Genomic DNA, 20,300 nt, shown 5'->3' with positions numbered 1-20,300 from the left:
TATTCGCCGCGGACAAATCGGATAAAATCGCGATATTTTCATTCATAAATCAAATTTATCGAGAAAACGGTCAATCCTGAATTAGAAAGAAAAAAAAATTCGAAATTTAACACAAGTTTGTCAGTAACACTAGTGATTCGCTATTCTCGACCCATCCACAATAGAAGCTGTCTTATCTCGTTACTCCTATTCGAGTAATTACTCACAAGCTTTCCTGCCACAACCACAAACGGAATTTTGACATCGATCGACTAATATTACGCGGTTGGCGCATTTCGGAATCGAGCATCGCAGATGCATCGAGTATGTTCCATTCCAGCGATGGACTTCGTGATCCTAGCAAATTTCCTGAATAGAATGCAATCGCTTTCAACGAGATCCTTCGCCTTTGGACGCGATTTAAAACTTTTTTCCTTGTTAGCTCGCTCGTTCTCTTCAATTTTTCTCTTCGAAGGCCGGCTGAATTGCGAAATATTCGAGAAACTTTATTATTTTTCCGAGTATCGTCCTGGTTAAGATAAATTGCATCGTTCGCAGATCTCTAGGAAAATGTAGAGCGTGTAAAACGTTTCTTTTTATTAATTTTTTTTTAGAGTTTAAGAGTAAAAGATTACCTTGAGAAACACTTTAAGATTTCAGAGAAAGGTAATTCGTTTTCGAACATTCGTCTGTTCAAGCATCAAAAATAAAAAAAAAAGATGCGTAGCTTTAAATATTTTAACTATTCTGAAAATTTCCTTTGGAACAAACTCAATTTTACTCAACAATTTTAAGCTCATTCTAGAAATTCCTCCTCGTTCGTTGCTCTAGAAATGTCGAAACGTTTCAATATTAAATTTATACGCTTAAATACCCCCCCTCGAAAATCCCGATGCTCTGAAAAGTGCGTTCTTTTCACCGTTCGTTAACTCGAAGAAGCTAGTTTCTCCACGGCTAAAATTTCGCCTGTGATGTTTCGTTACGTGTACACACGTAACCCTTGTTATCACGCGCTTTTCAGAGCATCACCCGCCTCCTGAGCCATATTCGAGCTCCGTGCACGTCCGCGTGCAAATAGCTTTTAGGGATACGCCTCCTCTTGTCAACAGGGTCGAGGAGGTGAATACTTTTCTCGGATAAACGAGTAATTAAATCGGCAACTTTATAGGGAGACGTGTGTATAAACACGTGTACGGGGAAAATTTGGATCGTGTACGAAGAAGAGCATCGTTCCTCTTTTCCTCCCCGTTCCTTTCTTCGCAGAATTTAACGTAAGACGTTCCTCTCGTAAACGAGAAATGTAAAGATGAAAATTTAAATGGTTCGAAAAGTGGCTCACATTCCTCGAATCCAGTTTAATTTATTCTATAAAGAAGTATAGTCGATCTTATAATTGGAGATTTACGTTATTATATCTTTTTTTTCTTTTTTCTTTCTTTTTTTCTTGGAAAGTGTTACTTTATTTCTGAGATGCATGATTCGACGTTTGATCCAGTGAAATTTTTGTGACCATAAGCAATCGCTTAACCGAAATACTTTCTATTCTCGCGGGAAATTACACCATAGTGATAAGTCTTTCGTGATTTTTGTAAAAAATTTTCGTTTTTTAGAATTTTTACCGCAACGAGAGAAGATAAATTGAGAGAGATAAAAAATTAAACAAACAAGAAGAAAAGTGCAAAAAAAAAGAAAAATAGTAATTCTAGGTATCTTTCGAAACCATTGAATCGAAAAATTTAAAAGTAAATACACAAATGATACTTGTCGATATTTCACAAGAGATTAAAAAATTATGTACACATAGTGATCGTAAAAGTATAATCCAATTAACGATGCTCGAGCAGAAAATGTACTTCTACTTCTTTCCTCCTCCTCTTGCTCATCATCGTCATTCAAATAAGAATGGATCGTGTTCCATCGTACAAAGCCAGTTCGAGCTGTCTCATTTCGTCGAGATGAGAGACACAGAGTATTCCCAAAGGGAATCGCGTTCGGTGTCGCTACGATTCGAACACAAAGGAGTCTCTCGCGGTCTTTCTCCTATCATATCCTTGTCTCAACCCTGTCCACGGGATGAAGAGAAACAGAGATAGATTCGCGATGTAAGACATAACGGATACGCCATTCGCTCGACCTTAGACAACATAATTAACACGGATCAACGTATAAACGATGGTTAACGTTAGAGGGTGGACGTTAAACCATCGATTACAAGATACATCGGTGTTAAGTGTGACCGTTAAACATAGTGACACGTAGTGGCCACTCGATCGATCGATTACCGATAATTGGCCGGCCAGGAGTATCATCTGGAATATGATCTCCTAATAATATCCTCGATGGAGGATCTATACTTGGGAAAGATTTTCACTCTGAGAACTCCGCCCCACGCTCTACAGTTTTTCGGAAGAAGAATTTCGATGCAATCCATTCAAAGGAGAGGGGAAGAAATGTCCCCGATTGAGATTTCTCGAGAGCCAATATTAAAGAAATTACTCTCGACTTCTTCTTCGAGGAGAAGAAGATTGAGATTCGATAAACGTTATAACGGAACGGAGTTTCTATTTAGCAAAAGCAAGGATAGCTCTGCAGAGGAAGGATAGAATAAAAGGGAAGGGAAAAAGGACAAAGAGACGGATCGAACGTGTTCGTTCCCGATGATAGAATTTGCATCTTCATCCAGGTGGGGACGAGCTCGATAATCTGTTGCTAATCCGTAAAAAAATTGCTTGGAAAATTGGAGAAACGTGGCTCCGTGTTTCCTTTATCAGCATCCACCAGCGTGACCGGTTGTCGGTTTTAATAGAATAACGCGGTACCTGGCTCGCCAACCCCCGGTGCTCGGTTTATCGGGCGAAAATTGAAACGGTGGTAAATTTCGAGCGATATTAATACGCCCCCCCTCCGTGTTTTTACAGTGTCCTCGTCCCGAACAGTGTCGTGCTCAGGCTTGCACCGAGTCAGCGTGTTTCAACATTTGCATCGTAAAACGCTCTCGTTGTCCGGGATATTAATGGATCTCCGACGAGAGAGGTCGGATGCCGATCCGTGCGCCCGAAATTATGTATTTAATTTTAACACGCGTAATGCCATCGCCTCGGGCAAATATATTCGCGGATATATTTGCGTACTGCTGGAAATGCAAAAAGTTAAAATATCGCCTCAAATTTACTCCAAATGTGGAAAGACTGATTGCAACCTGAGCGTTCGAGTTTCAACTTACGATTTTTAAAAAAGAGATGTATATAACGATACGATCTTTCGACTCACTGCAAATCTCCTTTCGAAAGTTTGATTGCCTTGGAAAAAGGAGGGGGGAACGAGTTATTCCAAGAAAAGTTAGAGAGAGAATTACAAAGCATCCCGTTCGTCTTCCAACAAAAATTTCGTCCAACGAAAAATGACAAGCGACAAAGATTGGACAGATATATAAAACAACGCTTCCTCCCCCGCGTGGAATCGTATCCCAAGTTGATTCATCTCGAATTAACTTCGAAGCCGGCAGCGAATGACTTCGACTTCGTTTCCCAAAATAATCTCCCACGAATCTTCCCTTCTCGAGAGACCTTCGATTTTTCATCCCTCGAGAAGCGTCCTCCATTTATTACCGCCCTACGAATCCGAGCTATCAGCCGATGAGACGATAGACCTAGGCTGAATCTTACCTAGGAAACGGAGATCTCGACTTCTCCTCACCGAAATGGAAGCGTCACGTCCACGCGTGGGGAACACGTCCGCTGCATTACGAGCCCCACGATGGGATCACGAGCCCAATAACGAGAACAACGCGCGCTGGATCCAAACCGCATTAACTAACAAGGTATTTCCCTGGAGAGGGGCGCGGATCCGCTCGCGCCACCCACTGGCCCGCTCCTGGGGAAATATGGAATCGAATTGTTAATGGCTGTGTCCGGCTGTGTTATCGGAAAGCGATAACGCTTGCTAAAGCGGAGCTCTCCACGCCCTCCAACGTCTTTTCGTCCTCGGCAACTCCGCACGACTTCTCTGGAGGTAACAATGTTCTCGACAATCCCTCGTCCGGGAACGACGTGCTCGGAGAAGGAATCTCGTTACGACGAGGATAACGACGAGGATGGTGGCCGGCACTTTCTTTGAATCGTGACGGGGGGGATTGGCCCCGAAAGGTAAGGGCAGGGGAGGGAGCTTCTTCCTTTTTGTTATTAGGAGAGGATGATTGGTTTGCGATTATTAGGGGAAGAGTAGATTGGGAGAGCAAATGGGAAGAAGGAGAGGAGCATGGTGAATTCGTAAGGTCGAGGGAAAATATATTGGATGTTAAAAGGGGGAGAGAAAAATCGTTGTGAATGGAAAGTGGATTCGACGAGACTTTTCAAATTTGTTTTTCCAAGAGCTGCTTTTTTAGTAACGAAAAAAGAACGGGGTAAAATTAGATATTCCTAAGATCAATCACAACATTTAAACGATATTGGTAACCGATCTTCCTCGAACGTTTCGAATATCTGATGCAAATAATCTTTATTGCACGCATCGCGGGGAACAGTGGTCGTGAACGGAAGGTTCTTGATCGCGAGATTAGCCGATATCAAACAACGAAATATCGTAGCAAGAGGATCGTCATCGCGGCGCGTGGTGGAAATTAACGAGACGACGTTCCCGATTCAACGTAGAATCGATACGATACGACGACAGTGGAATTTCAACGTGGAATTTCACGAATTATAACCCCGTATCCAAGCCTCTGCTCCCATCGAGATTGGATGCTAATGTATTTGCAGCTCTTATTAGGGGAGGTATACCGGGCTTTGCAATACGTACGATTCAATTAGCACGAGTTTACTATCGCGCCGCCAATCCGCGTCGAGGCGCTCGAGAAATGGAAGGAGACGGAGGCATTGCTCGCCTTCGGGTACAGGAATAGGACGGATAGATTTCCAAGGATATGTTTGCGCGAATGTATATACCCACGGTCTTGTTAATTAGCTTCGTGGCTCGCCGTCTTTCCCTTGGGATACGCGTTACGGCATCCACCATTTTGTCCCCCATTTGGAATATCGTTACAATACGGGAAACCAGCAGCGCGCCAACCCTTAGTCACTTTTTTTCCACCTCTAATTTAACTTTTATCTTTTATCCTTTGTTCCTGTTCGCTATTTCGGAGTGAGCAGTGATTTTTCATCTTTTTTTCACTTTCTTTCTCCCTTCCTCTCTCTTTTTCTCCTTTGCTTTTTATCTTCATTCGTGGCAGATATAATTATTGGAATTGTACCGTGGAAAATATATTGTATTGCTTTTCATCGATCCGACAAGGATATATATATATATATATTTCTTGATCGATTTAATAAGAAAAGAACAATAATTTTTCTTCGTTTTTAAAGCGATAACGCGTTAAATTAGATGATACGAGAAGAGAATTTTTATATTTCGTTTCTTTCGTTTAATTAAAAAATCTTGGACACTGCGGATCAAGAGAGAAAAAGAATATCATATATTCTGTGTAGAACCACGCAAATTATTTAACCACGTATTAATTATAAAATTTCCAATATGGAATAGATTTGTTCCATTTATTCTCCTTTTTTTTTATCCTCCAATTTTTTTCCCATCCTAAAGATAAATCCTTTACAATTATCGATCGATCAATACGCGCTTTGAATGAACATCCTCCTCCTCTTTCACCCTTGATAGAGGGATAGGTGAAAGCATCAAAGAGTATCGATTAATTGCAGCTGGCCATCGGAGAGTTATGGCTTTGCCCTAATCCTCGCGAATTGTGTTATCACGAATTCGACCAAACAGAGACCTCTTGTCATCTTTTAATCCCTAACATACAGACAAACGTTCTCCATTTGATTATTAAAGGATCATTTATTTTAAAGCTCGTGGAGGATGTTTCTTTGAATTTGTATCAAATGTGAACTTTGAATCAAATATTTACTTACCGACTTCGAGCAGATTCTTTTTGTATTTGTTGTATATTATATTTCCAAAATAAAGATTACGATCTTTTTTTTATCATCAAGTCTGTTTCTACATTTGATCATAAGAACGTTCGGTTCGTGAAATGAAGAATTCCAGGAAAAGAGACATTTATAACTTTCTGAATAGTAAAAGACCTATTGATAATCGCAAGAGTTGGTCGTTAAACACGCCGTTCAAACCGTCGTTCGGCAGATTCTTTGATTCACGTTGAACTTTTCGAGCAACGTTACACCTACGTTTGAACCATCGTGAAATTTAATCACGATCTCGATGGTCGAAATCACTGTTCTATGCGTTACGTGCTTGGCGTGCGAAGCCTCGTGCCCTCCAACGTGATTATTCCGAGTGAATTGAATGGTATCGATAACGTTTCTCTATGGAAATCGACCGTGTCCTTTCACGGATGCTACACCCAAGTGGATGCTAATTAGCATAATCCCGTTGAAAGAAATCTTGCCATTGTGCAAAACTCGATGCTCTATCCTCGATTGTTAGGGCCTCCTAGGTTATCTTTCTATTTTAAATGCTACCTCAATTCTTTTGGAATTTCTTTCCCCTATCTACCTATCGTGAAAATATTATTATTTTTAATATTTGCAAAAAAAAAAAAAACAATTCCATTCGATTCGATAGTTCTTAGTTAAGTTAAAAACGTAGATTTCTCTTATTATTTTATCGATCATCTTATACAGATAATTTTATAGAGAAAGAAAGAAAGGAGACGCGATTTTTTCGGAGGAAATCCATGTCACGTCAAGCTGGCACATTGGAGAACAATTATATCCCAATCACGAAAATTGTTTCACGTCTTTCTTGGATGGAATGGAGGAATTCTTCGAATTTCCTTCCTCGGAAGGAAGACGGGGAAAGGGATGATGATACGATTAGGAGGATCAATTTGTTCTTTTATCTAATGAAAACAAATTTAAGGCAGAAGAAATTGCGAATTGACGCGAGAAAGTCGTAAATTTGCATTTATATTCGGGAGCCCTCTTCCGATCTTCCTATCACTCTTCTGTCAGGTTGACGGGACGAATAAATTTGCAAGGAATTATCTAATTTTCCTCTCATAAATCTTAACCATTCTATTTGACACGAATATGGTGATCTTTATTCATCGCATCTTTAAGTTGTATAATTTCATATAGAAAAACGTTTTTTTATTTACAATGAGATAAAGAAAGAAAAATGGAGAAGAAAGAATTCTGTAAGAGAGGGAACGTAAGATCTGGAAAAATGCAATTGCGAGAAAGGTTAAAAGCTCAGTAATTGAAGTATTTTATGAATATAACCTTAAACCATATAAAGGGTGTACAATATAACACCCATATAAAAGCGATAAATAATGCATAAAAAGGTTGCGATGTAATTCCTGTTATATTCAATCTTTTATATTCAATCTTTTCAACGTTACGCGTTGAAAAAAACATGAAACTTGACACATTTCTCCGACTTTACAATCCGAGAAGTGACGTAGCTCAATGTTTCGTCGGCCACTAGCTTTTCTTTTTATCATTCTTTCATTTCTTACGATTCTAATAATTAAATAAAAGACAATAATATATAAACTACGTTCTAAATCGACGTGAGAATTTTCGAATTTTTCAATTTTGAACTACCCTCTATAAGAAGGAAAGGAAAGGCAGAGAAGAGTACGAAAAATGAACGAGTTTTATTTCTTATTTTCTAATTGCGATTTCAACAAGAGATCGAGCAAAAAAAGTTTAAAAACAAATTACATCTTGATATAAAAATTTATACATCTCAAATGTCCAATTTCTTAAACGACACTCTTCGAGACTAAAAAGAAACCGATAGAAAAGAAATGGCGGTGATATTGCAAAGGGATTCGACAACAAATGAGCAACGAATAATCCCGCCTCTTTACACGAGGATCCGATCGGGTCTAGTAATCCCTAGACAACGGAGAGGAACTACTTCTAATCTGGAAACGCGTTGTTTCTTTTCTTGAGGGGGATCTGCATCGGGAGGGGGATAAATCCGAATCAGATCCCCGAGGATACGTCGAGAAGGGGAATACGAGAAGAGGGGAAGGGGAAAGGAGAGTGGAAGTCTGTAGGATTCGTCGCGGATTTCAGTCGTCTCCTAATCCAACCAGGAATCTCTAATTTCGTCGGATGCATCTGGCAAGTGGCCGGCCAAGGAGAAGCGGAGGGTTGAATCCTCAAACGATTTTTCAGTACCCTGAGATGCTTTTAGTCCGCTCCATTCTCCGTGCTTCCCTCCGTGTAATCAGGATTATTTGGTGGATCATGGTCTGTGTGCGTTTGGAGATGGGAGCGACTATCACGACGAGGTCTGATTCGATGAAAATGTTAACGAACGAATGATCATCATTCCGATATTTCCGCATCCACAAAGGGGAGGATTTGAGGGAAGGAAATAGTAAATAGCATCGGTATAAAAGAGGTTTGAGAATAAATTTTTTTTAAGACGAAATTGTTTGCTTTCATCATCGAATGAAAATGGAAGAAATAATTTAAAGGGAAATTCGAAAATTTAAATAATCCAACGTCAACCGGGGAGAGTATGAATATTTTAAAGGGTATCTCTCGAATTTCTCGTGAAATGAAATGGAAAGAATGCAAGTATTTCGTGCATTTCGAACGGTTCGTTCCTCGCAAAAGCAAGAGTCCGACGCGATCTATATTTTGCAGACAGCAAAGTTTTATAATTTCGAAACATCGCGTTTTTCCTTTACCGCCATGCGAATCGAATTTCGAAACTTCATCCATGATAGAAACAATTGATTTACAACAACCTTTGATGTTAAATTCAACGTGCGTTTCGATTTATAGTACGTCGAAACACTTGGTTTAGGGTTGGAAAATAGGTCGAGCCACCGCTCTGAATCGATTCCCCATTCATCCGCGGGAAGCGCAAACGTTTTGATTCCTGCCTCGACCATAGCCGTCGTTTCCATAGCGAGGAAAAAATCGATAGACAACGACCATCTTTCTTCGAGTCTGACACGCGTCAGGCCGCACATCGATCGTCACATCGCGGAGAAACGAGTGTCAATATTTCTTTGTTCTTTGCCAAAGGCCACAAAGGAATACTGATTCCACACGATTTATATCAATTTTTGCTAAATTTACATAATTTCGATCGATAGTAATTAAGGTTTAAGAGAAATCACGAGCTCCTCTTCTTGCATTTCAAAAATCATTTGGAAATACTCGCGCAAAACGTTTAAATTGCTTGTATCTCTTTCCAACCATCCACGCAGAGTTACTTTTTCTTGAATCTTCCTCGCAAAGAATGTACTTTGCATCCCGATAAGGGGTGATAAACACCCTTCGTTATTTCGAGCAGCATAAAAGAAGAATGAGAAAGAGAGAGAAAGCAGATTTTCATCGAATCTTACACCGAAAAATTTCTCGATTAAGAGAAATATATTAAGATATGTATTAAAAAATTCTCCGATATTCTAAACGAAGGAAGGAAGAATATCTATAAAACCTATTTTTAACACGTAAATTTTAAAACACGATATAAAATAAATTGTAAGCATAAATTTATAAAAAAAAATTCTTTTTCCAATCTCTCGATACGCAATCTCGTGAAATACGCACGAGACAGCCGATATTCCATTCGATTCTCTCCAACATGGAGAGAAGAAGCGACGGTCAATAATCCTTTGAGATTCCTTTCCTCGTGGACAGATACTTTTCCAGATACTTCTCGAATCGAGTGCCAATAATCCTTTCGTCTCGGTACATCGCGTTGAAAGCGGCGTTGTTGTTGCACCTGTGGAACACTGGTCGACCAATTTCCAGCATCGACGATAAAGCGCGCGCAAGGAAACAAAGTCGGTCCGCGGGACAATGATCTCGAATACCGATAAATCCGAATGGAATATGCAAAAGCGCGACAAATGGAGGAAAAGAAAGAGCATTGAGAGGGTGAGAGGAGAAAGAGAGAATATATCCTTACGAACAATGGAATTTTACCCGCGGCTGATGGAACAGGGGCTGAACGGATTTTAAGATCGTCGACGCGATGGGTGAATGTGCTTTGTCGCGGAGCCAGTTTTTCGTTTCCGGATGTATTCTGTCCAAGACGCGTCTGTTTTCACAGAGGGAAGGTCTTTTTTATCGACGAGAGAGAGAGAGAAAGAGGGAGAGGAAATCCGATCGAATTCGAAGTTCCGGTGTTCTCGATGGATTTTCTCCTAGTTGATGGAATTTTAAGAAAGAGAAAAACGCGATAACTAGCACACGGATAATAAATGAAATTTCCCGTGTTTCTACGAACCTTCGATAAATTTGATTCGATAAATTCGTATTCTCGTTGAGAGAGAGAGAGAGACGGTTGCTTGCAGCTTCGTTTTCGATGGATTTCAACGGCGTGAAATTTTACACACGAACGGAAACACGAAGCATCGGCGCCAATTTCCCCCGATTAACAAGATTAAGGAGCTAAGATTAAGGATTAGAGGGAATAACCGAGGTGATGGGCAATAGATGTAATTTTCTGTAAGTTTGACGAAGCTTTGGTTAATTTAATATGTATCTTACGTTGCCAGTGTTTACACAGGATAAATTGGACTGTGAGAACTACAAGCTGTATCCGCTTTGATGGGATATCGGTGTTATTGATTAACAAATTAGCCTCGCTCCATAGGAGCAGCTTATCTTCTTCGATTCTACGTAAATCTTTTCTCTTCCAATCAAATGCCATGAAATTTTATATTCGTACGAATAATTCGAAGACTTATATATATATATATATATAACTGAAAGAGCAAACAAGATTTATAAACACTGAACGCGATATCGTTCATTCGTACCTCGAGCGAAACGGAATATAAAAGAATATTTGCCATCGGGTATAAGGACATTGGTTGGAAACGGTTCATCGAGGAAATAACGACGGAGTAATAGCTATTTGTCCAAAGTCAGGGGGTGAAAATCCTTGGAGGGAAGAGGAGGGTAGCGTGGTTTTATTGGATCGTTTGTTTCACCGGCGAGATGGAAATGAGGAACTACTAAGGGATGGAAACGCGAGACGTAAAGCGAGATGCTGCATTCACTTCCACGGAAGCTGCCCTCCTCCGTCCTTTCCACTTCAAATTTGTATGTTTCTGCATCGAAACACGAAGATGGTACGAAGCCGGGTCAGAAAGATCAAATGGTTGCTTCCGGTTGATGCTTTCCACCGAATGAGAGGAAGGGGAAGAGGCAGAGAGATGTTCCTCGAGAAGAGAGCGGCCACCAGGGAACATTTTATGCGAGTGGAGCAAAACAATGGGGTTGGGTACATTGGTCGAGTAGAATCAATTTCCTGCCCGTCGAAATTGTGTTCGCTTTGCGGCCGAGTGATTTTAAGTAAAGAAGAATGGAATAATAACAAGATGGAATAATTTTGTTGGGATTAACGCTAATATTATCGTCGTGTATATCGTAATTATTCATTTTTAAACTTTTAAACGATAACTTTAAACATATTTTCTGTTCCGCTTTCGATAAGAAGAAGATAATTAAAAATTAATTATTACGAATCACGAATAATGTTTCTATCACAAATGATACAAATTCGATTTATTTCGAAGTAAGAAGAATATATTAAGTTTTATATTAACTTAATATATAGTTAATAATTTACTTGTTTCGCTTCGAGGATCATTTTCTCACACACGAAGTACGTATGAGAAGAGGAGAGAACTTATTGACTTACACTGCTGTTTCTTTCTATCCTTTCTTTTTTTCCTTCTTTTCTTTAGTTTCATAAAATTTATATGCTTCGTGATGGAAATAGTTTAAGTCTAATCTTACTTTTTCGAGACTGCTTCGAAGACTAGTTAACTAGATACAATGGTTCAAATTGAAAGGAAAAAAGCATTCGACTACATAGATACATATTTTAAACGATTTTAATAATTATAAAAATAAGAAGCAAATTTCCTTTCATCGAACGAATCAACCATCGAAGCACAGATTTCGAGTACAACGAATAACTCCGCCACTTTATAAAATTTTTGTTTCTAACAAAGAAATCGAGAAAAAAAATCAACTAATATCGATTAAAAAGAAAAAAAAAATACCACGTTGTTTCGATACACGTTTCCACATAATACAACCTCTTAATAGAAAACGGATAATCTATTTCACATACTTGGATCCCAACATTGTACTAAGTACAATCCATATTGAAAGGCTTCGTATAAAATATCCGATTTATCCCCCGACCATGCTCGACCAAGATCGAGCACAGTGCTTCGATCCCATGTTGTGCCGCGAAATCTATTCTGAATAAAAGATGATAAGCCTGATAGTGGTCTGATAAACCCGCTCTCTCGCGGCTTACTTCGAGAGCGACCAAACCCCTTGTTGTCTGAATTTATTCATACGCGTCTTCTTCTTCTTCTCTCGCCTCCTCCCATCGAAGAGGACGCATCGAAAGCGCTGTATTCGTCTCCACTCCACGGGAAATGGCAGATGATTGGTGTTGTCGAATGCGACGAATACTTTTCCAAGTTTTCTTTTTTATTTTTTTTTTCCCCCTTTGCCTATCGCGTGATTAATATTCCGGGAAGTTCGACGCGAAACGGCGACGAGGATTTGTGAGGTTCGGCCAACTTCTCGCGAATCCTATAAATCATCCTGATTAGTTCCGGTTCGCTTGAGTGCTTGGACGAAGAACGGGCGGCGATGGTGGTGGTAAATGCAGGCCGATTAAACGAGAAAACGACTCGAACAAATATTTGGACGGATGCAAACCGTCTGGAAAGAGGGAAAAAATTGTTTGGAGATTCTCGTAGCTTGGAATTTTAAAGAGAAGTTTTCTTTTTTTTTTTCCCTTCATTGTCTTTGGGGAGAAGAGAGATCAAGATGCAGGAATTTCTGTCGGAAATAAGGAGGAGGGTTATGAAATTTTCATGGAGGAAAGTTGGAGATATGGAGGCTGACTCGTGTCGTGCTTTATCCATTCGCGTCTGACCGTGCGTCGACCCGTGCTACTGATTTCCCTAAAAACTCTGTACCCTTGGTTCCTTTCATTGCGGAGGAAAAATATTCTAATCCTTCTGAGATAAATGCCGGGTTTAACCGAGGCAAAGGTGTATCTTAATATGAAAAATGGACACGTTTAAAATATCTTTTAAAATATTCTTTTGAAATATTCTTTCAATAACTATTTCAAGTAAATATTTCTATCTTTAAAATTGTTTAATCTTCACGGTAAACGCGTGATCTATCAAATTAATTCCTCGTCGGTAACAAAGGTCGATTCGGTTGGAGAATTCCATGTTCTAATTCCGTGGAAAATTTTCTCAGCAAGTTATCCAGGGCCGAAAAAAGTTCTCGATCGGAAACTTTATTGCATCCCGCTTCTAATAAACTGTCGAGATCCCCTGTTGAGCGCAACAACTCCGCAAACTAAAGGCCTTCGAAATAACTGAACGGTAACAAAGTAGCGAACGAAAGACCTTTTTTTTTCTTTTGTTCTCTTCCCTTCTCAGCGTGTTATTTCGATTATAGAAGAAGGGGGGAAAAAGACGAGGAATATAACGAATTGCCTTGATCTGGAACAAGGACGAGGCACGGTTGATAATTTTTCTAATTTCTAGAATTTTAATTTTTTTTTCTTTGATATTAAAAATTTTTCGAACAAAGAGGAGGATGGACGTAATTTTTTTTCCGGAGCGAGGAAAGGAAATGCTAATTTTCGCGAAGTGGAACAGCGCGAAAAATATCTCGTCGCGAGAAACAAGGGAGCGAGGCGGAGACAAAAATGACAAAGGACAAAGGGTCAGATTTTTCACTCGTGTTCGTATTTAAGGGAGGATAAAGGAAAAGGCACGAAATTACTGTTTTTATTTTAATCAACGTCGATTTACTACTCGGCGAGTTGGCCGAGTTTCCATTAAGCTCGGCCGCCTATCGATCCGTTTCTATTTTATTTCCTTATAATTTGGGTCAAGTCCAAGCTCCCTTCCACGATCCGAACTTCTCGATAAAAAATTTCACATTCTAATCCTCTTTAGAGATTACTTAATTAATCAGAACACGTACGAAATGTACGTATATATCTTCCAAATATTTTTAAATTTTTCTAGCGTAGTAAATAATATTTTGCAAGAATTTTCTTCCCTCGGATGTTTCTCGAGATAAAATAAAACGAGAATGGGGATTTTTTTTAAAACTGAAATCCTGTCCTGGAAGAAGAAATCTTCGAATCAAACGAATCCCTTCGAGCCAGTTGATGGAGTTGCCTCTGAAATTTCTTCACCCTTTTGGCTCAAAGCAATTTAACCGGACAGGAATCTTCCGTGTCGTTACCCGAATACTCGTTATAATCTCGTTTCGCGCACAATGTTGAAGAAACATGTTTCGCGCGTTCAACCGTGCCGAGACACTTGCCGCTTGGGAAAGAGAATCTTGGCACACGAGGCGTCGAATGCAAACCACGTACTCACGGACGCACACGTCCGTTTTATTTGTCCGAGAAGAGAAGAGGACGAACTCGTACACCCGACGGGGAGAAGAAGGGCTTTTCTTTTTAGCCTTCTCTGGCCCTGCGCTAGAAGCGTTAAACCGCTTTACGTGTTACGATGGTTTAGAAACCTGGTCTAATTCGATCCATAATTCATACACCTGTTTCTGAACTGGTTACGGATCCATGAATAACCGCCGTGGGATTGGCGTTTTGTTTTGCGAGCGATGAGATCGAGAGACGGGATCGATCGCGAATTCAAGTGAAATCCGATACGAATAATTTAATATAGGATTGTTGAATCACTTTCAAATTTCACGTTGGATGTCTGGGATTTAGTGAAATTATACTTGTGAGAAAGAATGTTTGAAAGAATTTCGTAGATTGAGATTAGAGAATATATATATAGTTCGATGATTGAGCGGTGATGAGATTTGACAAAGTCCAAGTTACGAATAAAGTTACTTTATATATATATATAAATAATTTTATTCAAAATATATAATAATAATTGTAATGCGATACGGCCGAGAGATTATACAAAAAGCGGATATTAATTATAATAATTTCGAATAAATTTTATTTAAGCATTTTAATAACTAAATTACTTTGAAGTAACTTTATTCAAGAGTTTTAATTAGTTTCTTTTTCAACATTGTGCACAGAATAAAATAAAATTTCTAATCAAAGTGTTTATTAAAATTTCGAATCCAGCGCGTTCTTTAAAATATTTGAAAAACCAATGAAAACTCAATTCAAATCATTGTCGCTAATGTTCTAAAATACTTGAGCGTCGAACGTATGAGAGAAAAGGGTATCACGTGAAACGAAATTTTCGAGGTTGAGCGCGATAAAGGAATTTCACAGGCACTGTATCAGAGTCGTACGCGCGGACAGAAACTGGTCACGTCTTTGATCATATCGTAATCGTATCGTTCGCGATACTTTTATCGCCCGATTCCGTGGCGAATCCAATCGATGAGAGCTCTGGCTGCTTCTGGCCAGACGTAAAATCCCTCCTCGCCAGATTTAAGGAGAGGGACGTAAAGTTTAAAGCTTGCAAGTCAGCATGGGTGGATTTTCACGTTGAAACAGGCTTCGATAAATCGACTGGAGAAAAGTCGATGTCTTCTATTATCCCACCTTCTTCTCGAGAGTGTATAGAATGGAAGTAACGGTGAAAGAGTGGAAGAGATCCGTTTCCTTAGAAAAATCCAGAGAAATAAATGTAGGAGAATGGAGGAGGAGGTAGATCTCGTTCTGAACAACAATCTGTGTCGAAAGGCGAATCAAACGGATCCATAAAGTGTGTAAATCAGAATATGCAAATAATCTGGATACTACCAAGTATCATCCTCCTGGCAATAAATACCGCCGGAATTCCCGCAATTTTCTACACGATTAGTCGCGCGAAACACTTCTTCTTGTGATGTAATCATTCCGAGAAATTGAACCTGAGGGAAACGTGATTCAATCCTGACCTTGAATTTCATTTGATCCGACTCTCATTTTATTTTGAAAAAAAAAATAAAGAAAATCGTTTCCTCGTCGAATCAAACAGGGAGAAAAAAAATTCGACCAAAGTGGAGTTCTCTTTATTTCCGGTATATCAGAAGTGGCGTAAGAATTTCCGTAAGAACAAGATCCTCCTGTATCGGATTTTTCTTCATCCAATTTCACGTGCGTGTGACACTACTCGAGCAAACTTTCCACCACTCTCTTTCTCTCTCTCTCTCTCGCAAAGAAGAAAAATCTAGACGCAAAAATAAAAGTACTTTCATATCATTTAAATTCATTCGAAACCGCTACATCCATTCCGTTATGGAAAAACCTTTGAATTTCCTTCGATCCAATTTTGCCAACGCACGGACCGAGTAAAGAAAAAATCCCGCCAAACTACTCCGAACAAACTGAAACGCAAAATACAAAGGAAAATACCTAGCTTAATAGAAGAAAGAAGAGAAAGAACGCATGTATGTATTTATGTATCAAGAGAAGGAGGAGCTCGTTCTTGAAGCGACTTTCAATCGAACTTGAAGGAAGGAGATTGAGAAAAGGGGGATGAAGGTTGAACAAGAATTGACAGTCGATATCCAGGGGAACGAGAATGGGGGCGGAACAGAGACCGACAGACGATTTCCGGTGATTCATGCAAAAGCTCGCGGACTGCGCCCCATAGCTCGGGGCGCGGCGCGCGTATATACGTACGTTTGAATACTTGGCGAGTCGAGCAACGGCCGCCTTTCTCTTGGGGTAGGTCGTCGTGAAAGGGGTCGTTGAAATTTCCGGTTCCATAGTCGGCAAACTCTAGCCGACCGAAACCCGCCTCCAGCTATATTTTCCTCCACTGTGTCCAGTTCCAGTATGCTCTCCTATGCTGCGTGATGAGAGGCGGGGTGGTGAAGAGGGAGGGGAAAAGCCTCGTATCCTCCTGTGAATCGGAAGTGGCTTCCTCTGATCGATGACAGCCGTTTAACAGGACAGTCGTTCTTCGATTCGAGCCCAAGAAACTCTAACGCGACGTGTATTGCGCGAGGGAGGAAACTCTCCTTTCACGTTTGTTAATGTGTCCTCGTGGTGGTTATTCAGGGAGAATTTAATTATCGAGGATTTAACTTTCTCTGAGAATGCTTTCGAAACTCGAAATTTCTTTCTATCCTTGATTGTAGGGATAATTAAGGAAGCGTCGATCGATGAATTTAGAGAAGATGCGACGATTGTTTCTCTCGAGGGGTAGAAACATGATAGCCACGATCTGTTAATTCGAAGAAAAAGGGAAACGGGGAAGAAGGGCGAGTAATTACGAAACTTTGTTCACGATCCACTTCACGATCTGCAGCTCGAAAACTGGCAACCAGATAGAGATAGTTTGTTCGCGACCATCAAATTCATTAGACTTATTTATCGCCGCTCGAGAGCCTTACCTTACCAAACCACGCTTTAATTTATAGAGATTCACGAGACAAACACGCTCACATTCACGTACACGAGAGATCGCATAAATATTTCAACGCATCGTTCTCTTGTAAATTACGATTCAAACTCCTCTCTGACTGCTCTCCACGAAATTCAAATCCATTAGGGACTCGTCTTGGAAATATTCGAAAGATTCGAAGGATCCAAACTCGAGCTTACGACTTAACGAGATTTCCCAAAGTTTGCGCCAAAGTTTCCACGGTTGTTATGCGAATGATTAACCACGGGTTGTATAAATAGCCTCGTCAAATGTCGATCGATCAACCAGAAAGGTAACTGAGAGATTGTAGCCGGCAGCGGCTGAATAATAGATCGAGCCTCGCGATTCTCACTCCTTTGCGGAAGCGGATGGAACGGCGTTGTTTGATCTTTCGAGCGAGCGATATAATACATTTGCATTACGATAATATATCGGCGCTCCATTATATTCCATCCAAATCGATTGATCGAATCAATCTCGATTCAATCTTGTCCCTTTCTTTTTCTCGCTCCCATCACGCGAGCATTTTCTCGATCTTTAAGATTAAAGGCGGTAAGAGAATTAGCACGATATTCGACTCTAATGTGGGAGATGGAAAAATACGGAAGATCGCGATGATTTTTATGGAATTTTTTAAAAGGATTCGTTTTTTTTTTTATATAATTTGATCGCACGTTGAATGGTAAATTAAGAATTTGTTTTAAATAAATTACTCTATGTAATTTTGTTAAAAAAATATTTTTACAAACTCGTAAAAATTATCGCTTGCATGTCGTAATAAATGCTTCTCGTGCGTTTTTACGATTACAGTTCGTTTTCATTCAGCGACTGTGACCAGCGAGTGTAAACGTAAATATAAAAATTAATTTAAAAATTCGAAAATATTTTTCAAAATTTTTATTCGATCGATCTCCTTTCATTCGCTCTCAAACGTCTCTTCTCAAAAAAAAAATATTCCAATATTCTAAAAACAAAAATATCCTCTCCACTCCCCTCCGTTTTTGTTAAGAACGGAGCATCCTTGGAGCTTGTCCCAAAAAAGAATAGAAACGTGAGAGAAAGAAAATATCCGCGACAACGATTATTACTCGGGGCCGTTTGTGCCCGAGAATATTGCCTTCCGCCCCGCTTCAAATCCGCGCGATGCCCAGTGATTCGAAGCACTCGTGGATGAGCTCGTGATGCAGTTTGTTTTCGCCATAGCATCGAGGCCGGGTAAACAATGCGAATAGCTTCCGGGTAAAATTTGGTGCACCGTGTTGGCCGGATATTTAAGATAACCTTGCGCGCAGACCTTCGCTTCGAGATTTTGACTGGATCTATTTCGTAAGAATGTCGGTTTGCTGGCGAATTTTATTCGATATTTATTAAAATTGGATCGACTAAAAATTTTTAGACAACTAGATAAAGAAATTTTTTTTTTTCTTTTTTCTTGATTTTCTATTGCTTTCCTCTGTGATTGTTCTTTTTCTAACATTTTCCGAGCGACCTCTTCTTAATGGAATTATGGCACGAATTAATTAACACGCTTACAGCAGGTTAATTTTGCAGGATATTTAGAAAAGAGTTTCGAAAAACTCTTGAAACTGGTTGTATGTACAGTTTCAATGGAGATAAAGTAGAGAGAGAAGAGAAAAAGCAGAGATTTAATGTCGATCGATGATAAGCATCAGACGAGGAGGAGTCTATGCCACTCGCACCTGTTCAATAAAAGAAAAGTTGGATTACAGCTGTTGCTAATTAGTCTCGAGAGAATAAAAAGTAATTCTACTTGAAACGACGTTTCAATCATGCTTGTACAGAATTGCTAGATCCAAGAAAGATACAAAAGTCGATATGTTCTTGATGCCTCCTGAGAAAACAGCTCGTTATATATTTTATTCGGATCAATGTGTACACATAGAGATAAGGATATTTATATTGACAGCTTCGTTCGCGCTTTTCAATAGTATCTCAAGAGACAGGCATATTCGATACATCTTTCTTGACAGAAATGTCCCGTCAATCGCAATAATATCTATCTTTCTTCTCGGAAATAACTTTCCAGACAGTTTTCCATTGCTATCTACCAATTGCCAGACGAAAATTTTTCATCCGATTAAAATCACGAATCGACGTCGAGTTAACGTTTCCCTCCCCCTCTCTTTCTCTCCAGAGATTGACCGTTCCACGGGTTATCCGAACTTTCAAGACACCCAAGTTCCTCCTAACTACGCTTTTCATCCTTTGTCCAGCGAATCTGATATCGAATTGTCCTCGAATTTCAATCATCGACACTTTCGTGCTCGGTGACACGTGTTACTTGTGATTGTACGAAATCGATCCATTCGAACTTCTGGATCTTTCAGAGTGGACAAACAAAATTGTGAGATATTTCCAATGTCTAACATTTGAACGTTCTTTCTCCGAAAATTATTTAAAAATGTAAAATTAATTTTTAAGTAAATTTTTATTCCTCTTCTACACGATGATTTTGAGAAGAAAAGAAACAAATACTTCAAATTTAGTTACTTTAGATAGTCTGATCGATTCGGTAATAATCAGTCGGATGGCAAATTTTACTACAGATAATGACGTACACGTTAAAACACACGAGTTACTTGGGATCCTTTCACGATTAAAATTACGTTACAAAATCCCCTCTTAAAAACGTGAAATGATCGCGAAAACGTTCTCCGAAGTGGAGTTGGCTCGGGCAATCTCGTTGGACCAAGCGCGTAATTAGAATGTCAACGAACTAACATGCTATACAGGAAGGAGCTTAGCTTCCCAAAAGCTGCCCTCCGTTTCTTTCAAGCGACGAAGAGATATTCGAATTCGTTTAAAGAAGAGTACAATTTTAAAAAAATCTTCTTACTCAAGACGCTAATAATTTTACAGTTGAACGAAAGACTATTTTTTGGATATTTTCTTTTAACAAGATGAAAGTCTCAATGAATTTTTT

General features: G+C 39.5%; 1 protein-coding gene across 3 annotated transcripts in view; it reads right to left on the bottom strand.

Annotated features, from left to right (window-relative positions):
- The window catches only part of LOC107998179 (protein-tyrosine sulfotransferase), a 164,908-nt gene that overhangs the window by 67,391 nt on the left and 77,217 nt on the right, over positions 1-20,300 (bottom strand). The window lies entirely within an intron of this gene.

The sequence above is a fragment of the Apis cerana genome, linkage group LG3, assembly GCF_029169275.1.
Source record: "Apis cerana isolate GH-2021 linkage group LG3, AcerK_1.0, whole genome shotgun sequence".
NCBI classification, from domain to species: domain Eukaryota; kingdom Metazoa; phylum Arthropoda; class Insecta; order Hymenoptera; family Apidae; genus Apis; species Apis cerana.
This window is presented reverse-complemented; position numbering and strand designations above follow the sequence as displayed.